The following is an 18,128-nucleotide window of genomic DNA, read 5'->3' as shown; positions in this document are numbered from 1 at the left end:
TCATTTATCCTAAAACATGTAGTCTCGATACTTATCTACAAATCTATATCAAACCAACACTTGTTCTGTTGAGCTGTAATGTTATTTTGTTCCATAGTTGTAATATTCTGAATGGTTTAGTTGCCATTACGACAGAAGCAACTAAAGTTATGTATGAGGTCTTTCGTCTGTTAACTGAGTATGTTCTCTGGCTGGTACGTATTTTGCAGATGGAAATCTCCTTCATATACATATCATACGGGCTGTATTTCCAACTGAAGGCTAAATATTTCGTTGAAATGCCCTTAAAGGTTTCCCCAGTCATAGACATGATTCGAATCAGTCTTTTTCAAATACCGTAACCTCCTCACGATTACATTATGAAGACGCTGAAATATTTTAAATAAAGAATATTGCAACTTATAGTGAATTTTAGATTAATTTCAAACCACTATTTCCTAAATCTGTCTCATTTAATTCAAGTAAATTACCTGAACCGAATTTAAGCCTAATTTTATGTTAAAAACGGTTTCAAGATTTGATACATCTATAAATACATCATAAGAAAACACAATGACGGTCAGAAAAAAAAAAAAAAAAAAAAACGTACGAATTCACAACTTAACCTATTTTGTGAATTTTTGACGTTCTTAATGGATGTGTTACAAGTAACGACTTCTCAATGTTACTGAAAGAGATGGACCCTCCAGTTGTTATTTTGTTTGATTAATTTAGATATCCATACACAAAACATTTAGTTCGTTACATTTGCTAAATTAAGAACTCGGGTATTACTTTTCAGGCGTTTCTCTGATAAAGTGACGTGCTGATGTGTTTTTCTCTTTATCTAGCTTTCAAGAGAACTTTATGCTTGATGACACTAAAGATAGATATTGAAGCAAGAATTTTAATATATACAGCATATCTTTTGTTTTTGAATAAACTCAGTGGAATATCAAGTCTGAACCACACAGTGATTTTCAAATGGGCATTTTTAACTTGCAGACGGTATGAAACTGTTAGCTCTAAAAAAAAACTAAGGTAGGGAGATTTTTTCCTCCCGGAAACTAGGATTTCTTTTTTCATCCAAATTTCAGGCAAATCGGCAAGAAGAAGAATACAAGCAATTAACAGACAATATACTGATCTCATAGTCACTTCGGCCCTTAAAAAAAAAAAAAAAAAAAAAAAAAAAAAAATTCAACGCGTTTTTGTTTTAGTAAGTATTGAATTTTAAGCTGTGTTGCTAAATATGATTACTGGAGATGTTTTTAATAATCCCACTTACTGTACTATAAAAGTACAGTAAGTGGGATTATTAATTATCTTAGTTCGGAAAGAGAAAAATTATACCCAAGCATATTTCAAATGGAAGGCTTTTAGTTCGTCGGTTAGGCGATCGCAAAAATTCATTATTCTGTGCGAATGATTTTTAAATCTGCTGAGAATTTATCTCAGCGGAAAAAAAGAAAATCTATGTGTGTATATATTTTCTTCATGATTTTTACACGAAATCCGATGTCCTATGGATAATATTCAGTTTCACTTATGGAACCCTATTATTGCAAATCTGAAACAATCCATCCATCTGTTCTCGTCTATCTCATCCGAGACGGGGTGAGTTCCTGATTAGGGGTTTTAAGCAATTTAATGCCGCCGGCCTGCCATTAAGGGTTTTTTAGATCTAGACGCGTGTTCAAGCTGGCCGATTTGCGGGATGAAAAAAAACCTTCCACCTCCGTATGAGACTGGTTAAATCACCTTCAGTTTAAAAACCCTGACAACGGTTCTTCGCATCCTAGACAGGATTCGAACCCCAGTCTTTCTAATCAAAGGGCTTCATCTGTAATGATTTTAGGCTCTCTTAAAACAATACTGTTATTTAATTCATTTAGTGCATTATGACATAACAGAATATAATGCAAAAAAAAAAAAAATAATAATAATAATAAAAGGCAAGTCTGAGTGTGAAATGATAGGGAACAATGTGCCGGTTAGTACATACATTTTTTCAGGATGGTTTTCTAAAAGATCGTTTTAGAAAGCCATCTTCTAAATTTAAAAAAAAAAACTGATTTTTTAAAGAACTACCTACTCCTAGCATTAACGTTAGCGAATGACTCGTATTACGCCCCAGCGATATTTTATTTTTCTTGAAATAACTTCTCAGTGTTAAGGTGCTCATACATAAATTAGACATTTAATGCTATTATGAGTGCAACTGCCGAATAAATATTTTGAAATAACCTATACACAATCAAATATTTTGCACGCGTAAAAGGGTTAGCATTTTTGATTTTAGGTAAAAGTCAGTGATGGTTACGATTATTTCATTGCACATTAAAGACAAATCCAATGTTATTGTTTTCTGTATTTTTTTAAAAAGTTTTTATTAAATAATAACAATTTTCTCTAGTTATCAAAACACCTAATCTATACTTGTAATGTCATGATTTCATGACAGATACATTCTTAGCTAGAATATTTGTCAAGCTGCATATAACTAATACGTAAGAAAGCTATAATTTATCTCCATTCTTCAACACAGACTTATTTATATGTATAAACTAAATAAGTAATAATCAAACTCTAGACCATGCACCGTTTGTGCAAAATTTTTCTGTTAATATTTCAGTTGCGATGTGGAAATAGTGGACAACCCAATGTTACCCTTAGAAGAATAAATTTATAAATCTTTACCGCATGTAGTGACTGATTACAAACCAACAGAAAAACTTTTTTTTTTGAAGAACCCAAGTAGCACAACCAGGGAATTTCCTGTACTTTCTGCAATTTTGCTAATTGGTTGGAATCGCTTTTGTTAATGATACTGTTCTTGCTGCTGCTTTATCATTGCAACTGCCGAATAAATATTTTGAAATTTATTCAGTTGCTGGAATTTTCAATTAATCACTAATGTCAGCCGAGTGAGTTGTTTCTAAATCTGCAGCCAACTTTCTATTTTATTTTATTAACTATTTGGCTCACTTTGTTTTAAAGTTAGATTTAACTTTTAGTCATAAATATTATGGCTAAATTCTCGGGCAATTCTAAGCCGTGCATGAAACGACGATATTTTAAACTGGATGGAAATCGATTGAATGATGGGGTCTCTATAGATATTTATGGCGAAAGTGACAAATAACTTTTTTTTTTTTTTTAATATTTTCAAAGTGATCTAGTTCTTTCATTAATTGGATTTGATTATCCATTTTTGCAAGTTTGGTCCTGTGGAATGTTGAATTAAAGTGTCGGATCCTAATATGATAAAGGAGTTAAGAGAGGTTAAATTTGGATCCTAATGATTACTTTAATAAGCCTAGTCAATGACTCTTGATAACCATTTGATACTCATGCAAATATTTATGCAAATTATCACAAGGTGCAGTTGTGCTATTGGTTTTGCAGTTTCTCTCTCTCGTGTCCGTGCGTGGAGTTGAATATGTGATTACAAATTATAATAAAAACTATACAAATTCTAGTTTACAGGTTTTGTATATTCTGCTGGACACGAGATTTTAATGACAATGTGTCTGAAAAATCTTTAGCATTAATTTCAACAAAACAGCATCAATTTGTTTAAAATGAAAGCTAAGAGAATTATGCATAGAATGCTGGCTTTTTTTTTACTGATAATTTGCAAGCACGATCACACGCAAAGTTAAGAAATAAGAAACATATACTGATAGCTTATAGTCTGTTCATTCAAATACGATCATCAGACTTCGTAATCATCATGTGAATATGTATTTAAAGACAATTACATGAATTTCTCTATTCTCCCTGGCTGTCGTCCTGTCTAATTGAGTTCAAGTAAGACGCTGTCAACTCCATAATGATCATATGAGAACCAGTGCGCATTATCTTGACTATAAGCAGAATACAGTTATTCAAGAACGGAAGTAGCTCAGTACATTTAGAATTAGTCCACAACTAGACCGCAAGACATGGTCTCACACCGGTTTTTCTGTTTACGGGATTAAATGCCCTTCTACCTCCACGAGACCTACTAACTCACAAACTGCAAAAGAGTCCCTTCGGAGTAATTTTCCTCACGTAAACGATCAGATTCAAACGCACAAAATTTCGAACCATGGGGGTATGTTTCATCATCCATCCACTTACGGTTTGGATAAACAGAGAAGAACCAATTGTAGAGTGGGGGGGGATTCTTCACTGTATTGAAGTATTAAAATAGGGATGGTGAAGTGTTAAGAATATAAAATAAGAGGAATAAAACTCGCAGAAACTCAAGGTAGTGAAGGAGAACCCCGGTTTGTAAGAATAATATCATTGAATACCTTAGTAAAGTACATTTCGAAGAGCGGTATGAATAATGGAAAGCTCTTCTCCCTCTGCAGCACTCTACAGAAATAAGATAATCAGGAATGTCAAATGCATAACAAAATAATTATATCGCTCTAGTTCAGACAGATTACATAAACCAAATTTTGCAAAGAATTTCATCACTAATATAAAAAATAAATAAAATATACATTAAAAATAAGTACATAAAAAACATCACATGAACAAATTCAGGCCACGTAGAAAATTTGTTGCAATTTAGCATGGCAACAAAGTTTTAGTAATAATACTTAAACACTGATACAGATTTCTCTCCGGTGAGATCAAGGTATATATCATATGGCAAGAAAAAGTCATCACACCAGTACACTATCATTCGTCCTATCATGATGGGCTCATTCATGCCGCTATCGTCAATCCCTCACTATTATTGGTGTGGAATAACTAAAACATGGATTTGTCAGATTAGGAGATCCTCCATATACGCACATACTCCAAAAGTATCTATCCAGTAGCGGTGTTCTTGTGCTAATTATGCTCTCTTAGACTGGACGATTCTTTTATTTCTCCTCTGGTCTCTCACATCAACAAGCTGCTGCCTCTGACAACATGCCTGCCTAAGGTTGGTGGACCATTCTCCGTAAACCACTGGGCGCGTATTGTACCTAAAGGCACAATTCAGTGGCCCGTCTGTCTCGGAAGAAAGTGATTCCATGGCTGTACCTAATAAGCTTGTCAGACAGTGTACATTTGGCAACTAATGAATTGACTAGAATATTAATGCTTATGAAATCACATAAATAAAGAATGCAAGTTGAAGTATGACTTGTCGCCGTTCTGTGATGTGGAAAAAAAAGTTAAAGCTATTTCTGACAAGGAAACATGTAATACATTCTCAGTATCTAAGGAAATCTCTCCGATCTATCATATACCAATAACTTCGTTTATGAAATATTTGATCATTATTGATACTGTTATACATCATACAAATTTTCATAACAAAAGTAAATAAACATTAAGTATTAATCTACATTTCTGTTTGTTTTAATGACAAGTTGATAAAAAGATGGCTAAAATTTTATAAACGAAACACTACAGGAATCTTACCGTTGATCAAACCGGAAGTAACAGTTGCTCGTGAATATTTCCAGCTATCTTAATGGTTTGTAATGGCTGTTCAACAACTTGTACGCCTCTACTTTCCCAAACTTGAGTTGCAAACAGCTCGAGGTTATTAGTGGACGAAAGGGGAAATCAAAGCAGACCCCTGTCGCCAGGCACTTCCCCTCGAGCACTTCATTTATCGTTTGGTCCAGCTAGATAACTTTGCTGATGTTAACGTATATGCAAACTCACTTACAGTAACACGGAACTGGTAGAACTGGTAGGTGAATTCATTGCGGGTCCACTTCGCCATAAATATAATACAAAATAACAGGCGGACGAACCGAACAGGTTAGTCTTCAATTGAGATGTTCCACTATCTGATGTGCGATGTCACCCAGCGCTTCTCTTGCACATGTGCCACTACGGCTGTCAACCTATATGATCAGAATTCCAAATTAATCACCAATGAACAAAGATTTACCTAATATTTTGGAGTTTCATTCAGAGTAAATAGGAAACAAATCAAAATAACTATAACCTCTGATAGTCAAATACTTACAGGATCCAATCTTGTACATAACAGAGCCATTGACTCTTTGTATGGAATATTAACATCTCTGTATGCATTAATAATCAAATATTTTGTAGGTCATAAATCTCTCATTATATTATAAATAGCGGACCTCTTCAATCTCTCTTACCCCCCCCGTTCTTCCTATCACAACCATAAGTTATCCTTAGGATGAATGAAAAACAACTGTAACTAACAATGGACGTCATTATTATTGTGTGAAAGAAAAAAATGACAAGTTAAGGATCCAGTATTCATGCCTCATTGTGTCCATATGATCATTCATCCTTGTCTTCACACAAGAGGATGAAGTACCCTTCTTCTATCTGCTTCTGGTTCTCTTGCAGTCTGTGAGAGAGAGGAAAAAAAAAAAAAACTAAAGTGTAAATTTAACAGATGAAGGTGACTCAATTTATTCCCAATTCGCACGACGGGAGCAGTACCCTTCAAATCTTTCTTTTGAATGTATAGAGCTCAGGGAACGCCCATGAATCTTTTCCGATATTTTGTTATAATGGCAATTAAGTGAAATTTTGCGTGTGAGGATTTCATGGGTTCACTTTATTAATTTTTTTCCTTTTATCTTCCTATAAAAATGCACAAATGATTATCTGTGTGAATTTGTATGCACAAACTAGCTGTTCTGACTAATACCCACTATTCATATTGGTATCAAAGTTATTTTTCGAGTGAATATAGTTCCACATACATATATCATAATTCATAAAGATTGTGTTGCAAACGTTCTCATATTCACAAAGAGATATCCTCTCTCTCTCTCCCCTCCTACATGTTATATAAAAAATGTTGAAAATCTTTATGCAGTAAAATCAATTAACTACTGAGAAACCAACAGCGTTTGTAGTTCCGTACGTTTAACTTCATACAAGCATACAGTGCTATAATAAGTTTCTCAATTAGGATACGTACATAAGTTAATAACATATACATACGTTTAGTTCGGTGTTTGTTTTGTAAACGAAGGGAAAAAATATATAACCTAAAACAGGAAGGAAGTGGCTTGTGTCGATAATTCGTTAAGTGACAGATAATGGGATCCAAGCTTTCGAATCTTCAGAAGTGGAGGATTCGAAAATCAGGTACAGTATAAAGCAGCGCTTCCCAAACTGTGGGCCGCGGCCCCCTTGGGGGACGTAGGTTTTTTTGAGGGGGGGCGTGAAATAATGAAAACAAATTTAAAATGTTTTAAGACTAATTAGATTGTTTTTATCTTAAAAGAAACGTATTTAATTATTTATTATTTCTTTTTTGTTATTTTTTATATTTTAATGGAAAAAAAATCACACATTGGTGCCGGTTCACAAATTTTGTTTCCTGCGTATTTCGGCACTTAATGAATATTGCTAAATATATGCTTATTCATATAAGTTTCATTTCAAAGAAGAAATCTAAGAATTGCAGTTTCAATTATTTCACCGGATATTGACCTTTTGTGTAGCAGTATTGAAACACATCCATCACATTGAATTGTTATTGAACTTCTTTGAGGTTTTTAATTCTTTCTTTATTACTAATCGTATTACGTTTATGTGCTTCTACTGCAAATGTACAATAACAATACATCTATCTATATAAAAATATGAGATAATGTGCCATGTCAAATGTGTATGTAAGATGCTAAAAATGTAATATTTGCATTTGATTTTTGCAATATTCGCCGTGTATATTTTGTATTGAATATAAATACAATAAATATTATAAGAATATATATATATCTTACGATTTTTTTTCAAGGGAAGGTCGTGAAATATTTTAATTTTTCCAAAGGGAGACCTGACATCCAGAAGTTTGGGAAGCACTGGTATAAAGCATGGATAACTTTATAAGCTTGTTTTAGTTAAAGTTTAGTCCTGACGGGGGTGGGCAGAAATCACCTTAGGTAATCCATTTAAGTGAGCTGATATTCCAGATTATGAAAGAAAACTAGAATTTCATTGGCAAAATCCAATCATGTATGCTAAAGGCAAAGTGGATACAACATATTTCAAGTATATAATGTGCAGCTCATAACGATGAGTTTATTTGTATTAAGTTAACATGCACTGAATGATCTGAGATTGCGCAAAGCGAACTACAGAGCTAATTTTCGATATCAATCACCTTATTATGAACGTGTGGCATGAGATTATTCAGCAGTTACTTTAAATACGGGCAGCGGTGCATTCACTACATAATGAGAATTCTTTGATATTAATGGTGCACTAAACTGGGGAAAAAAGTAAGACTATCCGGAGAACCCTCAAAAAATCCAAAACAAAATAGCGCGTTGATAGGAAGAATTGAACTACTGATTTATTAGATGATAATTATAAACGAAACACATTACAATATTTCCCGTTAATAGTAAATAAGATTATTACTTTTAAGTATAATAATACTTAAGGTGAACTTGATCGCCTTTTGCACATCTGCAAGTAGACCTTATTTTTTTTTTAAAGGAGTTCATTATCATTTTTGGTAGATTAACACACGAGGTAAATATGGGAGCTTATTGTGTGCAAGATCTCGGCTTTAATGTCTCAGAAAAATTCGCCTTATAGCAACAACTGAGAATCGTAACATTCCGGAAACAGCATTGGTAAGCTACTTGGTTATACCAACATGATTATGGTCCAGCTAGTCTGACAGAAACCCCCGTTACATTACCAGACTTGTTAAAAACATCGACTATTATCCAATGATTTAATATTTTAACTTGTAAACATGATATACGTACTCTTTATTACTGATAGTGTTCGTGTATCCTTTCTAAAATAATGAAGGCATAAGAGTATGAGTTTCTGGAGAGTGACTGTCTTATACTATATCATTCGTTACAGCGTGCTAAAACTAACAGGCTGCAGCCAGTACTCTATTCAATCTAGAATATGTTAAGTCGAATCTCCAGATGGAGAAAGTATCTGTCCGTCGATAGCTTTCAACAAAAGAAACTGCAATTACCAAGTCCGGAATCGTCCAAACTCCTTGTAGTATTTGATGGACCAAATCCATGAGTGCAATTAATGTAAAAATTTAAGTTGTACTATACAAATATTCAAGGCTGTGCTATAATACAGGTTGCCCCTCCCCAAACTTATTGGCTATTGCAGCTACTATATTTGCATGACATCATACGAAAGGCAAAATAGAGGTGGGAAGTGCCTAGAAAACGATCTGTGTTTAAGTGTCTGAAATAAGATTCCGGGATAATATTACCCTTATTCTCACCTATAGTGCTTATGCACTATAGGGATATATTTCAATAACGGGGTTGTCGAAATAACCAAGCAACTTCAACGCTAACGCTACAGAACTACTCTGAAATATCAAACTCCGTGTCAATACCGTAAGTCTGAAATCTGTTGCTGATTTATTAGAATACTGGGCTGAATAGTGACGAACCGAAAGCATCCACCTTTCCTCAGTGGTATATTAGTTTCAGTTTCCTAACTGCGAACATCCTTCACTCGTATGAAATGCATCACTTTCATCGTGTTGGGCCATATAGCTCTAGTGCATTGATCACCATATTCTGTAGACAAGATAACCCTTACTGTGTGAGTATGTGTATGCACATGCCTTCAAAGCTGGAACTCCCAGATGATTAACTAATAAAATCCACACACAAAAACTGCACTCAAATACTAAGTATTCGGGGCTGTGGTTCACCGTTATACAGTCTCGTTAGAAACGCCTGTCGAAAATAAAAGAATGCCAAGAGGCAACCGAAATACTTTCGATGCTAAGGTTTATTGACCGAGGGATCCCCCGGAGATTAGAGGATGGAGTTTACTGCGATCGTTGATTGACTCCGACAGACCCTTTTGTGTACCTACAGAACCGACAGGACAAAGTTAAAATAACATAAAAGGACTTAAGAAACGGGACCAAACAAGATGAAGTCAATCGTTTGTGTGACCTACAGCTGGAGATGACATCATGAACGAGTTATATAATCATGATATTCAAAACTTTTTTTTTGTAGTTAGAATCTTTCACAGCAGGAGGTGAAGGAATAGCCTACGACAGCTCGTTATCATAAAAACTCCAGTTAAAAAACAGTTTATGATCAGTTTATAAACTGATCATAACAGTTTATTAAACAGTTGTATGACTTGAGTCAGATATCAACTGAACTTAGATGTCATTGAAAATTGTCTAAGTCGTGATTTCGTTTCATTTGGAATTATGGCAGAAGTAACTAATGCTACGAAACTGGTGTATTTGCCCATGTTTTGCAAGAAATAAATAAAATTTGAGTTTCCAAAGGAAAAATTCCTGCTACTGTTTCTAGTGAAAACTTCTTATAAAAGATCTTCGCATACTAGACAGGATTCGAACCAGAATTTTACGAAAAAAAAAGGAGCATATGTTTCTTGGCGACTACACTGCTAAAGTACTATAAGTCAAAGACAAGGTTAAAAGCTTTAAATTCAAAGGTTTAGAACCGTCAAGAAAATGCTTGTTTAAGTGACAATTGTCATCATCCACTAATTTCCGTATAAATTAGCATACTGCTTAACCGAAATTGATGACTTGATTGATAAATTTCTTTTATATCACGTTTTAATCAGTATTTCAATTTCTTTTACAGTGTGAAAGGTATCTTCGTTTAGCATTAAGCAAATTTAGAACTGGTATGTAAGCGTTAAATTCTAAATAACTATAAATTCGAGGATGAAACGGTCTATTAAATTTCCGTGTAACAAATAATTTCAATCGATGACTTTTGCAATTCGTTATCTCAACAATTTCTCTTCTTCTTCTTCTTCGGTGCATCAATCCGAAGATTGGTAATTATAGCAGCACATCACAACATCCTGTCTTGTGACCTCCTTTTTATCTCTTCATAACTCTTAGCGCCAGTTAGCATCATTATGTTACAATTTATCAAAGACAATTTTTTTTTTTTTTTATTAACACTGGACCTGGAAAGCACTGAGATATTTTGTTTGCATCTGTTCACTACCTAGCGATGTACAGTATACCGGTTGTCAATACCAGTAGTGGGGAAAATCATATTATTCTGAACCACTTTCAGCGTTCAGGCAATACAATATAAATCCTGATGATCATTAAACAGTTTTGTTGGAAAAGGGCATAGTTAAGTTAAACAGCCGGAAGCGAAAGGCGTATTTCACCCCCCCCCCTGCCTCAAGACAGATAAACCAGTCGTGTCAGGAATCCATGACATCCCACCAGGCTTAAATGAGTTGGACTCGGTCAGTGACCTAAGAATGATTCATCCCCCATTCTGCTCAACTTGGACTCCTGAAAACCCCTCTGACAGTTTTCGCTAGTCCCTTTTAGTTAAATTCGCTGAAACTTTTATCCACTTCTCGCACTGTTGAATTTTGTGGAATAGCAATGATGGAAAAGAAAAAAAAAATCGTGCAGGAGCTTTCCTCTAGGAAAATTGAACTGTATTTAAGTACCTAAATCTATCGCTAGTACATGCATTAAAACGAAACGAATCTTCACACAAGCTATTAAAGAGTGCAGCCACGCGACTGTCAAAATAAGTTTTGGCGTTACATATCAATTTTACTGTTTGCACAGTCGTCGATTAAAATGAAGAGCAACAAATAGTTTACGCAAAATCTGAACTAGCTTATTCTATTTAATTAGCTGAACGACCAGTTCGTAAACCCTGAAGCATGAGGCTATGTTTGTATGTTGTTCTTAATTAGAAAAAACTGATTAGGGAAAATAGTAAATGGCACCTGCCGCATATAAGGGACAGATGGTAGATGTCATTTTTCAAATGAAATGTCCAAATCGACTGGATACTTGTTTTGAAGTAGTCCACAGGGCGCACACCTATTTTTGCGAATAGAGTGGACTTGAATCAGCTGCCCAGTGAAATTCTTTCCTGCACCAATACCGAACTTCATCCAGATCCGTTTCTCCTGAGTTCCTAGGTTTGCTTTTTAAGCTATAATGAGCCATATTTCATTTTATGAACACGGGTAAGAATTATCGATAGGAAGCAGGACGAGAAGAAAGAATAATTAGGAGTATATTAGGAAGAAATTAAAATTGACATCAAGTTGGAGATATTAAAAATGGTGGCATCGTTTGAACGTGTAGTGACATATTCCACGAAATCCATTACTGAAGCAATCCTTACGCCTTCCACGGTAGGAGGCACTGAAGAGGATAGGATAGGGGTATTAGCTATTTAAAAGTCAGATAAATTATATTAGAAAATTGGTCTATGAAGCGTTTAAAGATTCTACAGGGGAAAAAAATATTATCCCAGAAAAAAAAATTAAATGCAATATATATCCCATGACCTCATGACCATCACTGATAGTCACCGCCCCAGCTGAAGTACAAATCCAGTTAAGAATATCTCAGAGACAATGACAGGAAGCTAAGAAATCGGCAAGGCTAACGCTGTTCCCACAAAGCGTTGACATTACAGAACAACTTATCAACTAAGGCGCTTCATCCCGTCATAACTAACTTGAACACAGATGTAAATTTAGTACTTGAAGAACAACGTTTGAAAAGATAACGTTCTCATCAACAGCACCTAATTAAGAAGTGATAATGTCTGCAAAGAAAACAAGCATTATAGAAGTATTTAGTACACTAGAGAAAGATTATGAAATGTTATCTGGAGCATACATACAAACTGTGTATGCTCCATCTATTATTTATTATATAATGAACAGATCCTCTATCTCCTGAAGGGAAAAGACATGATAGTAAAGAAAAACTAAATAAATATTAAATGAGTGATTAATTCTTTTTTTAAAAGAAAAGATGTTTTAATGCGTGCCCTTAGAATCTTTAAAATTTCTAAAACACTACAGCCTATATCAGTCATCTGAAAATGAGCTTTTATCACAAAACAATGACGACTTTCTAGTTTAAAAATAAATTAGGACAATTACAGTTCTGTAGTTTAAATTTCAATTTTAAATGAATATCATCGGCATTTCCATCATGTACTGAACTACTGTAGAGTAGTTCAGTACATGAGTCCACATTGACTACAATACTGTAGTCAATGTGGACGGAAAACTGACCAATAAGAGATAAAACACAGAAAGAGAAATCGATTAATGTTTTTTTAAAATAAAGAGCAGCTCGAAGAGCACGCGCGCACGCACACACATCAAAATGGCGCTCTCGTCCAAGATCTTTAGAGAGCTAGCTGAAAAGCAGTAACCATACAATCAATCATTATAACTCGTTCCTCACCAATCCTAACACAAGGCTTATTCACACATGCGCAAACAAGAGCGCGAGTGCATGTCTAGCGCTTCATTGAAAGTTTTCTCTTCCCCATTCCACAAGAAGCAACTCGAAGGCCACGGGTTAAATGCTTCGCCATACTCTGAGATTAATGAGTGTTACCTGGCCGCTTTAATGCGTATCACCTGTAGGTGAACTTGATGTTACACGTGACCCCCCCCCCATTTCCTCCTCTTTAATTCATCGTGTCTTTAATTTTTCAAATAGAAAACACTTTCCCTACAAATAAAATGAAATCATCTGGGTCCTGAGGTCCAGTGGACATTGTCTTTCATCCTACTCTTCAGTAATGATTACTACAAAGTTTACAAGAATTTACGAAAAGCAACTTATATAAAATCGAATCTGCGTTTCACCCATTACCAATATTTTATTTCTGTATTCATAATGACAATAAGTACATTAGCCAACCCAATTATGAACTTAGTAATAAGCCATCGTATCTCCAAAGAGGATCAAACTGTTTCTCTTTGCACATTGGACCTATTTTTGTCATGAGAAGTCATTGTATAGATCAAAATGAGACTATGAAACCCAATTTTGAATAAAATTTAATTTGTACTTTTAACGCAGCTGCTCTTACGAAACAATCAAATTTTGAGAGCAAAATCTGCATAAAACTTAACTCGGTTAAAAAAAAGTTCACCTTTTATGTAAAAAAATAGAATCAATTAGTCGATTGACAAGAACATATCTTGTCAATCAACTAATTGATTCTATTTTTTTATCTGAAATAAATTATTTCACCTGAATATTTAACATCTATGAAATTTTCACTTTATATTATTGTCTACTATATAGTTGATCTGTTATTAATGAGAAGTTTCCGTCCTGCAGTTCGAAAATACTAATATATATTTTTAAAAAAATGCACTTTCATAAAAGGCACAGACAGTTAGGGTCTCACCGGAGGGCCTAGTGACAACTGACACAGCCATGCGGGATGCCTCCCCTACGATGCCATCCAGAGTTAGAGACTGAAGGGTCTTACCGGGAGGATGTCTCCCGCACAGACCAAACAAAGATGTCACATCACAGAGGACAGGCTGAAACACCTGTCTTAAGGAAAGAAGGAAAAAAAAAAAAACTAACTCCAACACATCGTGCTTTAAGCGATGGGCTGGCAAGAGAACTTCCAGACAACACTATGGAAGACTACCCATGTTATCGAAAGTTGAGTGTCGGTGACCTCGTAGTGACAGCCAGAGATAAAACAGACCATTCAATAGAACAGTTAACACAGTGCTAGGCTTGTTAAGTATCCAAAAGATATAATTTCTTCCACTTAATCGTTTTTATTTTGACAATAACTGCAACATATATAGTACACAATGCATAAAGAGAAAAGGGTTAATATAACTCCCCTACCGATGGTAGATATGACCATGTGACTGTGGGCTATAATAATGCACTTTTACTTGAGTAATTATCAAATGAGTGAAAATCAACAACCGTTTTACACCAATTTCAAATAAGCATTAGTGTGATTCAGGTTGTCACAAATGGAAACAATTGTACTAAGAAAAAACTGCTACATCCTAGGAAATTTGTGTTTCAATAACTTAAGTGTAGGTTATGACTATCTAAATTTGTCTTTTCTTTTCTCTCTCTCTTCCTTACTACAGGGAGAAACAAAACCCTTTATGTATATCAAGAAATGCATATCAGGTTGGCATCATCATGAAAGATTTCTTACATTAATACCTCAAAAAAACTACTCGAAAATAGTAATCATTAACTACCAGCTCTAGTAAATGAAAAAACTCTAAAAATGTCTTTGGGCATTAACTAAATAGCTGACGGAAGGGAAAATTTATTTAAAACAAAAAAGGTGTGCCATACATCCTAATGGCATATTGCAGTGAACATTAAGTTCAACATAATTCAGCATCGCAAGTATGTGATAGTGCTGAGAAGAACTGGGCGGTTATATTGAAGTTCACATGGTGAGTGAGAGAGAGAGATAAGAGTCGTTTTTCTTTGCGAGACTTTGCACTGTCTCGCCCAGGAACGAAAACATGACGAGTATTTGAAACATCCTGTACGAAGGGATATTTACTCGAATGAAGTCATACCAACAATTTTGCTGATGTTTAGACTAGACAGTGACTAAAGGACCAAATGTGTCACTGATGTGTTTCCAAGTAAGGAGAAACAAATTTGATAGAAACCCGATTAAATAAATGTTGATAACGCAAGATGCAATAAAAAGTCAATTTATAGATCTCAGTTCGGATGAACAGTGTGTACTGTATGCATATCCAATGCAAGTGCGCAGTTAGAGGTGGGCAAGAAATTTAGAGACATGCATGCAATATATTTAAACAAAGGTCAAAAATAACTTCACTTCAACCTAACGAGAGTATATAGTCTCATGTTTAACAGATTTTTTGCATACCTCTTCTCACCCCATCAAACTGTACGATGAATATTCATTGACGATGCAAGATACAAAAACGATTCCAAACACATGCAGAATTTTAATAGTTGGAAATGCAAAGAATAAGTAAAAGAAACAACAGTTACTTGTGTTTAATGTCTCTACAGAATTAAGCACTATATATATATATATAAAATCTTTATTTTCTCTAAAGAAGGTTTAATCTCAAAGCGTACCGAAGCACGTAATAAATAGGATCTCGACGAAGCCCGGAGAGGATTTCACACATCAGCTCCACGCATTAAAGTAGGATGCTGTTTACTTGTAATCTTACTTCATCGCTTAACAAATCTCTCAACACTCTCGATAAAGCTGCAACATTACAGAATCCATGTAAACAGAGCTTTGCTCAGCTAACTTTTCCTATAAGCACATGAGTAGAAGACTAATGAACGATACTATATATACTGTATTGTACTTTCATGAAATGAATGCAAATACTTATAATCACAGGCAAACACAAGAGATAGAAAAGAGACAGCGAAGATAAGAGACTGGATAATCATTGAACATTTTTTGTATGATCATTCTTAAGAGAAGGGGAAAAAACACTGTTGATTGAAGCGTTTTCTTCTTAAAACAATTTCATATGTCCAGTAATTATATTACTAGACCAGTAATTGTAGCAAAAATATTTCGTGGTGTAATTTGGTGGTGTAAAAATTTCGTAAAAATCCGTAAGGTTCGTAAGGGAAGTCAAGAGAGTAACGCAAAATGCTGCTATTACACTAACAGTTATTGCGGTTTTATTTATAATTTTTTATTATTATTTTGAAAACAATAGGATGTCTACATGACCATGGCTAGAAGCCTTGTTTGGCACATCATTTGTTCAGTGCATACAGTAGTTTGTACATTTTGAAAGAGATTATCACTAAGCCTTCGTTGGTTTGCACAGAATGTAATCAGTTTGTCATTTCTCATATAAACGTAAGTCTCTGTGGATTGAATGGGATCTCTTAACTTTCATCCTTTTTTTTTTAACGCTGACATCGCACTTTCATGGCATGAAGTGGTTTGGTTCAACTATACTTCTCGTGTATCCAGGTTTCGAGATGTAGAAATAGTTCACCTTAGAAATAATTGGCATGGAAATAACGAGTAGTTCATTTGCTTTATCTTCACCCCCCCAGCATTAAATTATTAAAAAATAATAAAACTGCAACATATCCCCTATCCCACAAGATGGGTTCTTGACCTCACAATCCTGGAAATCGAGAATGACAATATTTACTAACGTCTATACTGCCTAATGAAAAGAGGCACTGTGCGCTCTATCACTCTCTCTCTCTCACACACATACACGAGAGAGAGAGAGAGAATGAAATCCCAAATTGACGATCTCACGTAAATACTTCATTTTTATCATGTTTCATTGGATGATGCATGATAATTTGCTCGTCATGCATGATCCAATGTCCATACGGTGGAACTGGACGTTAAAATCCTTGCACACAGAAAGTTAATTTCTCCTGTTTTAAAGTTAATTTATCTTAAGGAAGCCTGAGGAATATGACTCATCTTCTTACTGTACGATTTAACTTTCTTGCAGCTGTGGTCGTCTTGACTATAATTTACGGTCGAGTCGAGATTAAATCAGAAGTGGTCAGTGTAGAAGGACATTGCATAACATTTAGAAATCATAGTATTCAAAGCACATTTAGAGCCCAAATAACTGAACACATCCACTTGACTAAAATTAACAACTAGAACTAATCAGTTACTTCAGCATAAGAGTTTTTAGATTGTTAGCAGTTGCTGTTATAATCACTTATACCAATGTATGTTCTTTTCGTCAATCATTAGCTCTTTTACGGATGATACTGAAGTTCCTTAAAAATCTATGTAACGAGCAACTTCATATTCGGCAATGTTAGAAACGCCATTATATGATATTCTATTCCCTCAGCCATATGGCTGGTGGTGGTGGTGGTGGGTAGCTATATATGCTACCATACTAGGGAAATGACTATGAGCAAGGTGGTTTCCCGTTGCCTTCCTTGTCGTACTATATCTAATGACTGTAGCCTGTATGTTCACAGGGCCAGTTTGGCTGCTTGCGGGATGAAAAACCCCAGATAAACTGGTGGAAAAAACCCTGCTGTCCATACCCAAGACCGGCTAACTTGGCTATGGCTGAGGAAGATCCTTAAGTTCCTCACGTCGCTGACGGGAATCGAACCTAGGACACTTCTTCCCCAAGCACATGGTTGAGAAGCGCAAAGCCACTAGGCTAACCGCGCGGACCCCATTATATGATATGTATGCTTAATTACGCATATCGTGATGCAGTGCGTACATCAAACGCACAGCTCAATTGTGTTTTATGGACTATTTAAGTGGCATTTGATAGCTTTTGGATCGAAGAAGGCTATTATCCCCTCCTTTTCTCCCCACAAAAAACCTGCGTTCCAAGTGTCTTTCATCTGCCTCGGTCTTGAGAAGCGCAACTGATGTATT

General features: G+C 35.1%; 1 long non-coding RNA gene across 2 annotated transcripts in view; it reads right to left on the bottom strand.

Moving 5' to 3' along the window:
* The window catches only part of LOC150103023 (uncharacterized), a 327,791-nt gene that overhangs the window by 213,034 nt on the left and 96,629 nt on the right, over positions 1–18,128 (bottom strand). The window contains exon 3 of one of the 2 annotated variants that reach the window (XR_016548797.1): positions 5,392–5,825. The exons of the other annotated variant lie outside the window; for it this stretch is intronic. This is a non-coding gene — a long non-coding RNA (uncharacterized LOC150103023). The remainder of the gene's footprint in view (positions 1–5,391; positions 5,826–18,128) is intronic. 2 annotated transcript variants of the gene reach the window in all.

The sequence above is a fragment of the Typopeltis vanoorti genome, chromosome 9 (assembly GCF_054136105.1).
Source record: "Typopeltis vanoorti isolate ZY-2024b chromosome 9, IOZ_Tvanoo_1.0, whole genome shotgun sequence".
Lineage (NCBI taxonomy): Eukaryota > Metazoa > Arthropoda > Arachnida > Uropygi > Thelyphonidae > Typopeltis > Typopeltis vanoorti.
Note: the sequence above shows the minus strand (reverse complement) of the source record. Positions and strands in the feature narration are given on the sequence as shown.